The sequence below is a fragment of the Solanum tuberosum genome, unplaced genomic scaffold, assembly GCF_000226075.1.
Source record: "Solanum tuberosum cultivar DM 1-3 516 R44 unplaced genomic scaffold, SolTub_3.0 scf00250, whole genome shotgun sequence".
Classification (NCBI taxonomy): domain Eukaryota; kingdom Viridiplantae; phylum Streptophyta; class Magnoliopsida; order Solanales; family Solanaceae; genus Solanum; species Solanum tuberosum.
The window spans coordinates 774,436-789,107 of record NW_006239183.1 but is presented as its reverse complement, the minus strand read 5'-3'; positions in this window follow the sequence as shown (position 1 = coordinate 789,107).

Below are 14,672 nucleotides of genomic sequence, written 5' to 3'. Positions count from 1 at the left end.
TATGAGAATGAGAATATGTGTTGGTCAAGGTCAAATTTTTAGGTGGTGTATGGCACTAGAACTTGAATGTAGTACTTGGCAAGCTCTAGTTATCCGAGTTAATGGAACTATCTTGAAGTTTACACTTAGAACGTTTGCACTGATTACTTGATTAAATTGTGTTGGTGTCATAGATGATTTCAAGTTCAACACTAAAGAACCTAATAGGTTGATTGTTCAGTACTTTGGTGGTAATGAATTTATCAGTAAATCAGACTTAATGAGCAGATTCACAAAAAAAGTTTGGGCAGACAATGAAGACGATGCTCTTAAGTTCACCATATTTTATTTCATTCATACATATGTGTATTCCGGCGAAAGGACATCAAAGAGAATTCACTTTGATTTGGTTGAGAGTGGTGGTACAGGCAATGAAAGTTGATATAATTGTTGAAGATCAGAGCGATGAAAAATAACTTTATGGCATGTTGCATTTGTATCTAAACTATCAAATTGTATTCTACTGTTTTTATTGTCTGTTGCATTTTGTATTCATTTACAAAATTCATGTGGTATCTTGCTAAATTTTGAGTTTTTTAGGTGTAACTTGTATTTATTTTGTAGGTGGTATTCATTTCAAACTATGTATATGTTTAATTTTGTATTATATTTTAGGACAATAGATAAATAGTTTTACAGAATTTTATATGCTATTCTAAATTAGGCTTCATACAATTTTTATTTTTATTTTTTTGTATTCATTCTAACTATATGCCAACAAGTTTTGTATTTTTTTATGCTCACTTTGTATTTCAATATCATTTTGTATTTTAATCTCACTTTGTACACAAAACATAATGAATACAAAGACATGCAAAAAAGTAACTTATAGAGCACACAACACAGCTAAAACTAATGAATACAAAACAATCAAATAATAAAGAATGAATACAATCTGAGCTAACATCACTAATTGTTTAAAAGGAATACACATTAAAATTCAGTTGACTAAGCATCTTACTGAGCAACAATATAATTTGTTTTGTGAGAAAACATGTTTCGGTCATTATATGAGAATGAGAATATGTGTTGGTCAAGGTCAAATTCTCAGGTGTTGTATGGAACTAGAACTTGAATGTAGTACTCGGCAAGCTCTTGTTATCCGAGTTAATGGCAAAAGCATTTTCCTGAGTAAATTAGATTTGTAAGAAAAAATATTTAACTTGGCAAGCATATAAAATATATAAATTATGCCATAATGTAACTTATAAACTACATCACATAAAAACAAATTTATACATAATGTAACTTATAAATCAAACCTGACATATTCAATAATTATTATGATTTAATGAATACACCAAATATGGAGTAATGAATACAAAACAATGAAACAAAAGTGCATGAATACAATGAATACATTTAAGTACGTATCTTTACTTTAACTTAGAAAAAAATCAAATGGCATTACTATTTGTTAAAAAACAAATACTCCGCATATTTTCTTTGTATTCAAACTAAAAAATAAATAAATACCCAAGTCATTAACAAATACATAATTATAGATGTTAACAGTTTTTTGTATCCAAGTTAAAAATGTATATATTTACAATAGTCCTTGCATCAAGTAAAAACAAATATTGAAACATTAAAAACAAATTTGAACAAAACTGTATTATGCATATTTCAATGAAGTCTGCCAACATATATGTATACAAAAATAAATATTGAACCATTAAAAACAAACGGCCGATCAAAAAATCTTCAAACAATCCATTAACATTTTTCGTAATCAACAACCACAAAAAATTAAACAAATCCACCAAAACTAATTTTTCTTACGTTGTTCATAGTACATACAATTTACAATGAAAACAGATAAAGTTAACAATAATTTACAAACTTTCATATCAAAATTTTATAATCACTTAGAAAAAGATTAAGGATGAAGCAATTAACTAATACCTGGTCCAATTTGTATTCAACCAATTTGATCGAACTCCCAATAAAAAAATTCTTCTCCACAGTTGTTTGTCAGTGATTTTATTGTACTGTTTCGTTAAAATAATTCTCAACAAACAGAAAAAAGAAGAAGATTTCAATCAAAATATATGGAAGATCGATAATGATAGAACTCATCAGCTATGGAGAAGACCGATTAGTATTTAGTTTGAAATTTTGTAACTGCTGAGACTTTTAAGCAATTGTTCCTTTTTAAAAAAATTCTCTCCCCTTAATTTCTCCTTTTTGTTATTTAACAATTGTATTCTTTCAATTAAAACAAATAATAAAAACTTAAATAAGATACATAATAAATTAAAATTTTGACATTTTTACTAAATATTGAAAGTGTTGACATTGGATCCTAGGGGGGGGGTTAAATGTCAAAATATTGACATTTTGAAAAATTTCCCTATTATTAAAGATGACTGGCCTATTTCTTGTTACCATGGTTAGCTCGATAAGCGTTATGTAAAGTTATGTAGTATACTTTGCTCATTCTTAAAAGGTCATCACTATAACTACATAGAGTTACACTTACGTCTTAGTAATAATCGAATTTCATTATCTCTCCCAAATAATGAAAGAAGAGACTTTTACATGTTAAAACACTATTTTTGCTAAGTCTTTGATATTCTTGTTTAAGAGGGTATGTTCATATTTGTCTATGTACTCACATAAATGTACCCTTTAATTAGTTACTAATCTTTATCTCCTTTTCTTTGTTATGTTTCATGTACAACCGGAGGGCTGGAGTTTCTACTTTGGAACTCGTTTTTGACCTAAAATATTAGGCCAACAGCAATTAGGATCATCACAACGCTCGGAGTCTCGCAAATTAGGAGTCCAATATTTCTTAGCCTTTTATTTGAGTCTTTAATTATATTGTTTTGATATGTTGGCTAACCTTTACTTACAAGTTTTTAATATATTGCTTGGCTTTTATTTTGAAGTTTATTTACGTGAGCTAATAATATTTGTTTTATGAATTTAGTTGAGACACCTTTAGAACAAATGATACAAAAGATATTTTCTTAAAAAATGGGTTAGTATTTTTACTTATAACATTCTCTTAGGCTTCTTAAGTTGAAAAGAAGGGCTTATAGTTTTAAAAGATGCCCAAATGAAGTTCAAAAGGGTGAAATAATATTCATTTAGGTGTTTAAGTAGGAAAAATAAAACTCATGAATTGGGACTTCCAAATGAATTTAGAGGTATATAAAGGCTAAAAATAATTAACTTTTAAAATAATTAACTTGTGGAATTATATATTTTTAATAAGTAGGGAAATAGGCTTATATATTTTGTCAACAAAAAAAAAATATAATTGTAGAATAAGTCTCAATAGTTAGGCCTATTTTTATACTCTTTACATCACCCCTTATAAAATGTATTGACTAGTCTTATTTTTCGAATCAAGCATCGCTAAAATATTTTAATCTTGTGACACGCTATTTCAAATTTTATTTTTATACTCTTTACATCACATCTTTATAAAGAATATTGATTATTTTTACATTTTTTTTGGATCAAACATTGCTAAAAACATTTTAATCTTTTAACATGCCATTTCAAAATTTTAGATATGCCAACAGGTTCAAATACAAGGTACATACGTATATATGTCATACATATAAAGGTATATATTCTATATTTTCTCTACATAACCTATTATTATCTACTATCTCTTTTACTAATGTTATTTATTTATTTTTATAATCTATAAATGCCTACACATATTACTTCAGTAAATATAATCTATTGTTAACTTATCCTTACATGTAAATAAAATAATAAACGTTTACATGTTTTACACAACTTACATGTATATACTACAATTTATAATAAACATATTTAAGATCACAAACCTTTGTATAATATTTTAACATCTAGTTTCATTTATTTTATTTTAGAAAACTCCATTCTATATATTTTCATTCAAATTACACATCACATATTACTACATAATTACGCTCAACTACTATCTTATTTTTCACGTCTTAATAAGACGACAGATTTTCACAAATTCAACATTTATATATTTTTAGGATAATTTTATTATGATACACCTATATATATATATATATATATATATATATATTCACATATGAATATATCGTATATTCAAGTACATTTATTTATTTATTTTACAATACTACTATTAAATTTATTTTATAAGACATATATATGTCGTACCTTGTTTTGCACTCCTTTTAAACTAACTAATTAACTTATCATTGATTTTTAAAGAAAATAAATAAACAAGTTTTCCTAATCATATTTTTCTAAATTGAGTTTAAGGACTATCTTCGGATAGGCTCTCAGGGGTGCTTAACACCTTCCCTTCGAGTAACCAAAACCCTTACTCAGAATCTCACTGGTTTCACAAATCAAAACAGAGTTTACATTTACATATTTTAAAAATGGTTTTCTTAATATTTTCCTTAAAATTTAGGTGGCGACTCTAAAACAAAATAAAAAATTTTCCAAAATCAGAGTGACAGCCATATTATGTTGTGAACTGTTTCGGCTAGTTCGAAATAGGGTGCGACAACATCAAGTAGCTCTAAAGGTCAAACTAGGTGATTCACCTACTTGCTTTTCACTTGGGCTTAAATATATTGGGCCTTGGCAGATTTGGCTGTTGGGCTTTAGTTTCATTTTCCTTTTTTAAAACTTAATTTGGGCCTCAAGTGAGTCCATTAGCATAGGAACAAATATGATCCATAAACCTTGGCCTTTTTAACTAGATCCATATAGCAAAAGTAGGTGATGCACCTACTTGGTCCTTTGGACTAGTCAATAAGTCAAAATAGGTGATGCACGTACTTGTCACCTACTAGCTTAGTTAAGTCAAGCAAGCAGCTCACTTATTTTTATTCCATTTTCTAAATATTAATCTCTTTTACTTAACTTAGCACTTAACTTTCAACTTTAAGCTCAATTACCACCTTACTATCTCGAGTTTAAATACTCCCGTTGGAGTTAACTTGCAATACACATGCTGAAACATGCAAGGCATCACATCACCTTCCGAGCTAGTTTAAACCAACTCTAATCATATAAGAAACATGGTCCCTCGCCTATACTATAAGGCTATGTCAAGTATCATAAGAATAGAACAAGCATATGCCTTAATACGGGTTGTTACATACACGTAGAATACGGGGTGTTACAGAAAATTTGTCAGATATTTTTGGGTAAGGGGTGGGGCGGCGCGCCACCAAGGCACCGAAACTTATTCCTAGAAGTTTGGGGCCTGGAGATCTGCGCCAGCAGTGCGCCCCAAACTTGAGGCAAAAGTTTGGGGCCTGGCTCCCCGCGCCACTAGTGAGCCAGGGGTCACCTGGCCTTTTTCCTTCCATGTTTCATTCCTGACATGTTCCTTTGAGTCGTGATTACGTTCCTTTCTTTGCTTTAGCTCCTAATTAAAGGCTTCATTCACCTTTGAGAATTCCTACATTTTCTAATCACATGTCCTAATTTACATTCAAAACTAAGGTGAGTTTAAGAGAAAAGTTTAAGAAGTCTTTTTGAGTTATTTTGAGGATCTTTTGTAACCAACAATGGTTTTAAACTAATTCTCTGAGTAAGTAAATATGAATGTTGAGAAGATATGTCACGATAATTCCCAATATGTGGGACTTCGAATCACCCAAAACAAATCTAAAATGAGTGAGATATGACCAAAACAAGAATGCCAAAAATAAAGGCTCGAAAAAGGGTACAGTAGTCAGGTTAATCACAAAATTACCTCGAACTATGTGCACTCGAAAACTTCCAAACACTCTACAGCGAAGCCACCGCGAATATGAAGCTCCCGCACTTCGAATCACCTAAATCGGTTGAGAGATGAGAGAGAGATGAGGGTTTTACGTTTGGAAAAGTTGGCAGAAATATCTGCAATTGCCCCCGGGCCTCTCTTTCTAGCTGGGCTGGGAGCTGACTACATGGTAGGATGACTCGGGATATCTACCTCACTCACGGGTTCCTCTTTCTAGCTGGGCTGGGAGTGGACTGTTTGGTTAGGTGCCCCTTGGGGTCAGTCTTTCTAGCTGGGCTGGGAGTGCATTGCTGGCTGGGTAGAGTCTGATGGATTATCTTAGTTACTTTGGGCTGGGAGCCCGGTTTTCTTCTTTCTCAGTAGACTTAACTTTTTGTGTACATGTCGAGCTTATGGGGTCCGTTCAGGTTTTATTTGAACTTGCGCACGAGTATACATTCTGGGCTTATGGGGGTCTAGTTAAGTTTAGTTTAGTTGTACTTAGTTTATTTCAGGTATGCTCGTGTGCTTTCTTTTCGTATCCGTTTTGACCTCTCTGTGTCTAGATTCTATCCTTTCATATTGTTTTTACCCTTTTTGCTCAGTCGACCTATGATGCCTACTGAGTACCTGTTGTGTTGGTACTCATGCTACGCTCTGCATCTATTTCGTGTTGCAGGTCCCACTACCAGTTATCAGCGATGAGTAGTTCCAGCCTTCTTTTGTAGTTGTGACTCCGAGACGAGGGCGAGCACTTGGCATTTTGGGTTTGTTCTGCCTCCTTCTTTGGTTTAGCTAGTCTTGTTGCTTTTGAGACATGCTCTGTTGTGGTACACTTTTGGGACTTGTACTCTTTATTAGATAGCTCTGTACTAGTGACTTCCAGGTTCTGGGAGGGATTTCTGTATATATTTATTTTGGTTTGCTTCCGCCTTGTTGTCCTTGTTTAGTTTATTGTTTCCGCTAGTTTCTACCCTTACACTCATTGCTTGATGTTCTGGGTTTCGGGTTGGCTTACCTACTGGTAGGGTATAGTAGGTGCCATCATGATTCGATAAATCGGGTCGTGACAAGATATTTGATTCGTGCTTGAGAAAGGATATAAGGGAACTAAGTATTCCCAAATGTAACACTTTTATATTGAAAGAGAGAAACTAGATTTCTAAATGAGTTTATGAGTTCAGAAATATTTTAGAGCATTACCTTTTTAAGAGGATCTTAAGAGTAATTACCTCAAATCGAGAAAGATAATGTTTTTAAACATTGAGCATGAGTGTGTGTATGTATATATATATATATGAGCATCGATATGGGGATGAGTTCAGACAACTCACACTCCTCATAAACCATGTAGCAAACATGGGTAAATGATCATACTTTTTCGACTAATCCTTATTGCTTTTGAGCATAGCTTAGTGGATCCACTAAGTTGAGGTGTTCCATTCCCCGGATAAGGTATATGACAGTTCTAACAGCATGGGCGATACGTTATATCATCGCATACCTCATAATGATGGTTATCGGTTAGAGAATCTCCCAAATAAGAGTAAAAAGTATTTTATTGTATTTTATATACATCCTTTAGTTGGTATCTGTTATTTATGAAGCATTAAACATGTAAAATTTTTGTTATTGCTTTTGAAATGAGTTGAGCTGAGGTGAGAACTCTTCCAGTCTTGTTAGTTCAGTTATCTATGCTTTCAGTTCTCCTTGCATACTCGTACATTCAATATACTGATGTCATTCGACCTGCATCTTTTTATGATGCAAATTCAAGTGTTCAGATTCATCAACAGGCGCTTTGTTGATACCACTTGCACTCCAGCTAGCTTTGGTGAGCCTCTTTGATTTCTAAAGGGCTTCATACTTGTTTCCTGCTTTGTTAAGTTGTCGAGGGTTTTGTCCCAACATCTATATTAGTAGTAGAGGCTTCATAAATAGTTAGAGTTGAGGGGTCTCTCATTATTTTCCCTTTTTTGAGATGTTTTGAGATATTGAGACGATTACTTATAACTTATTAAGTATTTCTAGATATTTATTTGAGTTAAGTTTTAATTGAGACTTAAAGTTTAATTATGCATTTGAAGTTCCCATTTTTGCTTAAGTAAGTCTTCCGCTAAATAGTCAGCTAGGCCAAGGGTTCACTTGGGGACCAACGATGGTTCTCGAGTGCCGGCCACGTCCATGGTGTAGGCTCGTGGTGTGACAAACTTATATCAGAGCATAGAGTTCAAGAGTCCTAGGGTGTCTATGAATCTGTGTCAGTAGAGTCCTTATTATCGATGTGAAGCACGCCACATCTATAATTGGGAGCCTATGACATTTAGGATTATTTCACTTTCTTCTTACTCATGTTTGTGCTAGGAGGAATGTTAATCCTCAAGGTCAAGAAGTTCCCAATGCACCAGAAGTGCAGCCCCCTCAGGGAGATATCACCAATGCTGAGTTCAAGAATGCTTGACTCGGGTTGTGGCAAATCAGGCTGGTTAACAAAGAATAAATGGTCAGGATATGGCTGATACATCAAGAATTCGTGAGTTTTTTAGGATGAATCCCCCATAGTTCACAGGGTCGAATATCACTGAGGATCCAGAGAACTTTATGGAAGAACTTCAGAAAGTGATTGAGGTTATGCGTGTTGTCGATGCAGAGTGTGTGAATTTATCAGCTCAAAAGTGTTGCTAGGATATGGTATGATCAATGGAAGAAGAGCATGGCAGAGGGGGCACCACCTTTGAGTTGGGTTGTGTTTGAAGATGCTTTGTTGGAGCATTTCTTTCCTCGAGAGCTAAGGGAAACAAAGGTAAGAGAATTTCTTAATCTGAAGCAGGAGTCTATGAGTATGCAAAAGTACAACCTCAATTTCACTCAGCTATCCGTTATGCTCTGGAGATGGTGACTGATATGTAGAGCAGGATGAATTTATTTATGTCTGGGTTGCCCCGCATATCGAGTAAGAAAGATAAGACGGCTATGTTGATAGGGGACATGGACATAACTAAGCTCATGATTCATGTGCAGCAAGTTGAGGAAGATAAGTTGAAAGACAAGGAAGAGTTCCGCAGTAAGAAGGCTAAGACAGCAAATCATGAGTTCGGCCAACAGAAAACCGCGATTGTAAATTGGTCATCTATTCAAAAAAGGTCATCTGGGCCTGCTCCATCGTCATCTAGTACGCCTGCACCAAAAAACAAGAATGATTATCGGAACCAGAACTCCCAGAATTTCAGAACTCGACCTACCCAGTCTCAATGTAATATGGCACAAGGGGCTACTTAGACCCCCACATGTGCTAAGTGTGGTAGGAACCACCCAGGATCATGTCGTGATGGTTCTAATGGTACTTCAACGGTGGTCAGATAGGTCACTTTATGAGAGAATGCTCTAAGAACATGCAGGGTAATGGGGGAAACAAAGTCCAATCTTCTTCAGCGGCTCCGGCATACAGAGCTATTCCGCGAGGAGTTACTTCAAGGACATGCAGAGGAGGAAACCATATGTATGCTATAACTAGTCACCAGGATCAAGAGAACTCACCAGATGTTGTCACGGGTATGCTTAAAGTTTTTACTTTTGATGGTTATGCCTTACTTGATCTAGGTGTGAGTTTGTTTTTTGTGATTCCTTATGTATCCATGAGGTTTGACATTTCCCCCGAACAACTCCTTGAGCCCTTCAGTGTTTCCACACCCATTGGTGAGTTTATTCTAGCATAAAGATTCTACCATGATTGTACTATCTCTGTCAATCACAAGGACATCATGACTGACTTAGTTGAGCAAGATATGGTGGACTTTGATGCTATTCTAGGTATGGACTGACTTCATGGTTGTTATGCCTCAGTCGATGATAGAACTCGGGTAGTCAAGTTTCACTTTCCTAATGAGTCAGTTTTAAAGGAAGAGTAGTTCATCAATGCCTAAGGATCGTTTCATTTCATATCTTAAGGCCAGAAATGTTAGTTTCTAAGTGGTGCATCTATCACTTAGTCTGAGTTAATGACTCTAGTGTTGAGACACCACTTATTCAGTCAGCTCCAGTTGTGAGTGAGTTTCCAAAGGTCTTTCCAGATGATCTTCATGGACTCCCTCCTGAGAGAGAAATAGACATTTTTCCTGATACTCAACCCATCTCTATTCTGCCATATAGAATGGCTCCAACTGAGTTGAAACAGTTAAAAGAGAAGTTAAGAGATCTTCTTGATAAGTGTTTCATTCGATCTAGTGTCTCACTTTGGGGCACTCCGGTCCTATTTGTGAGAAAGAAAAATGGTTCCCTTAGGATGTGTATCGACTACCGCCAATTGAACAAGGTCACCATAAAGAATAAGTATCCCCTTTCTGAGAATTGATTACCTTTTCAACCAACTTCAGGGCGGCACTTGTTTCTCTAAGATAGACCTCAGATCTGGATATCATCAATTGGAAGTAAGAGAAAGTGACATCCCAAAGACAACATTGAGGACCCATTATGGTCATTATGATTTCCTTGTGATGTTTTTTGGCTTGACCAATGCTCCTGTAGCGTTCATGGATCTTATGAACAGAGTATTTAAGCCAAATCTGGATATGTTTGTTATTGTGTTCATTGATGACATACTAATATATTCCAAGAATGAGTCGGACCATGCTAGTCATCTCAGAATAGTCCTCCAAACTCTCAAGGATCGAGAGTTATATGCCAAATTTTCTAAGTGTGAGTTCTGGCTTGAGTCTGTGGCGTTCTTAGGCCACATTGTATCGGGAGAAGGGATTCGAGTTGACACTCAAAAGATCGAAGCAGTACAGAACTGTCCCATACCCATCTCTCCAATTGATATAAGGAGTTTCTTGGGGTTGGTTGGTTACTACAGGAGGTTCGTCGAGGGGTTTTCATCTATTTCATCTTCGTTGACTAAGTTGAATCACAAAAAGCTAAGTTTCAATGGTCTGAAGCTTGTAAGAAAAACTTTTAGGAATTGAAAACTCAGTTAACTACTGCTTCAGTGTTGACCTACTAAATGGTACAAAGGGTTTTGTTGTTTATTGTGATGCGTGTAGAGTTGGACTTGGTTATGTATAAATGCAGAATGGTAAGGTAATAGCATATGCCTCCATACAGCTTAAGATCCACAAAAAAAACTACCCGACTTATGATCTCGAGTTGGCAGCAGTAGCTTTTTCTCTCAAAATATTGCGTCACTATATCTATGGTGTCAATGTGAATGTCTTCATCGACCACAAGAGTCTCTAGTATGTTTTCAGTCAGAAGGAGCTTAATCTCAGACAAATGAGGTGGTTAGAGTTGCTCAAGGATTACGACATGAGTATTATCTATCACCCAAGTCATGCTAATGTTGTTACCGATGCTTTGAGCAGGTTGTCCATGGGGAGTATTTCTCATGTTAAGGAAGGAAAGAAGGAATTGACTAAGGAAGTTCACAGACTTGCACGTTAAAGTCCATTTTTTAGATTCCAATGAAGGTGGAGTTGTGGTGATGAACGGAGCTGAATCATTATTAGTGTCTAAAGTGAAGGAAAAACAAGATAAATACCCTCTCTTACTTGAGCTAAAGGCAAATGTTCATGAGCAAAAAGTGATGGTTTTTTAACAAAGGGGAGATGGTGTGTTGAGGTATCAAGGTAGATTATGTGTACAAAAGGTGGATGAGCTCCAAGAGAGGATCATAACAGAAGCCATAGTTCTAGATATTTGATCCATCCCGGTTCCACAAAGATGTACCATGACTTGAGAGAAGTCTATTGGTTGAATAGTATGAAGAGGTGCATTGCATATTTCGTTGCTAAGTGCCCAAATTGCCAACAAGTCAAGGTAGAACACCAAAGGCTAGGTGGTGTGGCTCAGAACATAGATCTTCTGGAATGGAAGTGGAAGATGATTAATAAGGACTTCATTACTGGCTTGTCACAATCCCGCAAGCAGCATGATTCGGCTTGGATGATTGTAGATCAGATCACTAAATCAACCCATTTTTTATCGGTAGAGACTACAAATTCAGCAGAAGATTATGTCAGATTGTACATTCAAGAGATAGTTCAACTTCGTGGAGTTTTTGTGTCTATTATTTCAGATAGGGGTGCATAATTCACCGCTCAGTTTTGGAAGTCTTTTTAGAAAGGTTTAGGTTCGAATGTAAACCTTAATACTGTTTTTCATCCTCAGACGGATGGCCAAGCAGCACACATAATTCAGACCCTAGAGGATATGTTGAGGGCATGCGTCATGGATTTCAAAGGTAATTGGGATGACCATTTGCCTCTCATAGAGTTTGCATGTAATAATAAATATCACTCCAGTATCCAGATGGATCCTTATGAGGCTCTTTATGGGTGAAGATATAGATCTCATATTGGTTGGTTGGATGTTGGTGACGCTGAGTTGATAGGGACAAACTTGGTTCATCAAGCCATAGAGAAAGTGAAGACTATTCAAGAAAGGCTGAAAAAATGCAAAGTCGTCAGAAATCCTATACAGATGTTAGAAGGAGAGACTTGGAATTTGAGGCTAATGATTGGGTCTATTTGAATGTTTAACCTATGAAAGGTGTTATGAGATTTGTTAAGAAGGGAAACTCAGTCCCTGATACATTGGTCCTTACAGAATATCCAAGAGAGTTGGCAACATGGCTTATGAGTTGGAGCTACCGTCAAAGTAAGCACCAGTGCATCCGATATTTGACATCTCTATGCTAAAGAAGTGTTTGGGCGATCCTTCACTTATTTTACTTACGAAGAATATTGGTATAAAGGACAACCTATTTTATGAGGAGAGTCTCGTTCAGATTCTTGACTGTCATGTTTGTAAGTTGAGAACTAAAGAGGTTGCATCAGTCAAGGTCTGCTGGAGAAATCAATTTGTTGCCAAACTTACTTGGGAGGCTGAGGAGGATAAGAACAAGATATACGCTCAAATTTTCCTTCAGAATCAGTTCCAGACCAAGGTACTAATTCTTTGTAAAGTACTATTTAAGTTGATATGTTGAGTTTATGCTAATTGTATGTTTGTGCTTGAATTGGGTTGTTAGACACTTCCCACCCCTGTTGTTATTAGTTTGATCTCAGTTGAGGACGAATGTTCCCAAGGGGGAGATATTGTAACACCTCAGGTTTCGAGAATAGCTAAAGAAAGGTTCGTACAACTCAACCATCAGTTTTTTGTTTTGGATCAGCTTAAATCGAGTATTTGTTTTAGCACATAATGAATTAGGTGGCCCATGACATATCAAATTAAAGGTCTTTGTTTCCTCTTTCTAACGCAGTCAAATTTGCTTAATTTTAAGCTTGGAGTAGAAAGTTATGCTCGATTTAGTGAAGCCTCTCTTCTAAAGACATCCCAATCATTTTTAGATGGTAGTTTGGTCTTTTCCTTTTCTTTCTAAGCCTAGCCACGTTTTTTTCACCCAATTAAGGGTCTAATCAGATATTAGACCACTTTTTCACGTTCCTAAATACTTAGAGAAGTAGAGCAGGTTCCAAGAACAGAAAAAAATAGGTTTCAAATATTCTTCACGATTTGTGGATTTTGCAAAGAACATTGTTCTTTCCAGGTATGTAAGGCTTCTCACAGTGTTGGACTTGTTCATCCTAATTCCATACATCTAAATTTATCAACGAAATCATTGTATCTAAAGAGTTTTTGTGTAGTTCTTGATTTTAAGTTCAACTCTTTAACAATGGAGGTTTTGATCCTTTTGTGTTGTGGATCTTTGGTAAAATTTATATTCCAAAGAGGGATTGTATGGGATTCTTCATGTATTCGTGTTGGGTTTGATAATTAAGAAGAGTATATGATAATTTTTCCAATACTAAACTTGTTAGGGCCCTAATTTGAGCTTGAAAATTCTTCAGATTTTCTGGGAAGGGGGTGGGGCAGCGCGCCACCAAGGTGCCAGAACTTATGCCCTGAAGTTTGGGTCTGGTATCCCGCGCCATTAGTGCGCCTTTAAACTTGGGCTAGAAGTTTGGGGCTTGGCGCCCCGCGTCAGTAGTGCGCCAAGGGTCGCCTGGCCTTTTTCCTTCTGTGTTTCATTTTGGACGTGTTCCTTTGAGTCGTGACTTTGTTCCCTTCCTTGCATTATCTCCTAAAGGCTCCATTCACTTTGAGAATTCCTACATGTTCTAATTACATGTCGTAATTTACAGTCAAAACTAAGGTGAGTTTAAGAGGAAAGTTTAAGAAGTCTTTTTTAGGATCTTTTGTAACCAACAATGGTTTTAAACTAATTCTCTGAGTAAATAAATATAAATTTTGAGAAGTGTTTTGATTCTTGATTGAGAGTATTCCCGAATGTAACACTTTTACATTGAAAGAGAGAAACTTGATTTCTAAATGAGTTTATGAGTTCAGAGATATTTCAGAGCATTACCGCTTTGAAGAGGATTTTTTGAGTAATTACCTCAAATTGAGAAAGAGAATATTTTCAAACATTGAGCAATTATCTCAAACTAGAGAAAGAGTATGTTTTATACATGTGAGCATAAATATATATATATATATATATATATATATTATTGGGAGTATCATTGAGCAACGATATGGGTATGAGTTCAGACAACTCAAAATCCTCATAAACCATGTAAGCCAACATGGGTAAAGGATCATACTTTTTAGATGACTCTTTATTGGTTTCGAACATAGCTTAGTGGATCCACTTAGTTGAGGTGTTCTATACCCGGCAAGGTATAGGACAATTCTGGAAGCGTGAGAGCTACGTTGTATTATCACATAACTCATAGTGATGGTTGTCGGTTAGAGAATCTCTCAAATAAGAGTAAAGAGTATTTTATTTTATTTTTATATAATTCTTGAGTTGATATCTGTTATTTATGAAGCTTTAAACATGTAAATATTTTGTTTTTTCTTTTGTAATGAGTTGAGTTGAGGTGACTACTTTTCCAGTCTTGTCAGTTTAGTTATCTATGTTTTCAGT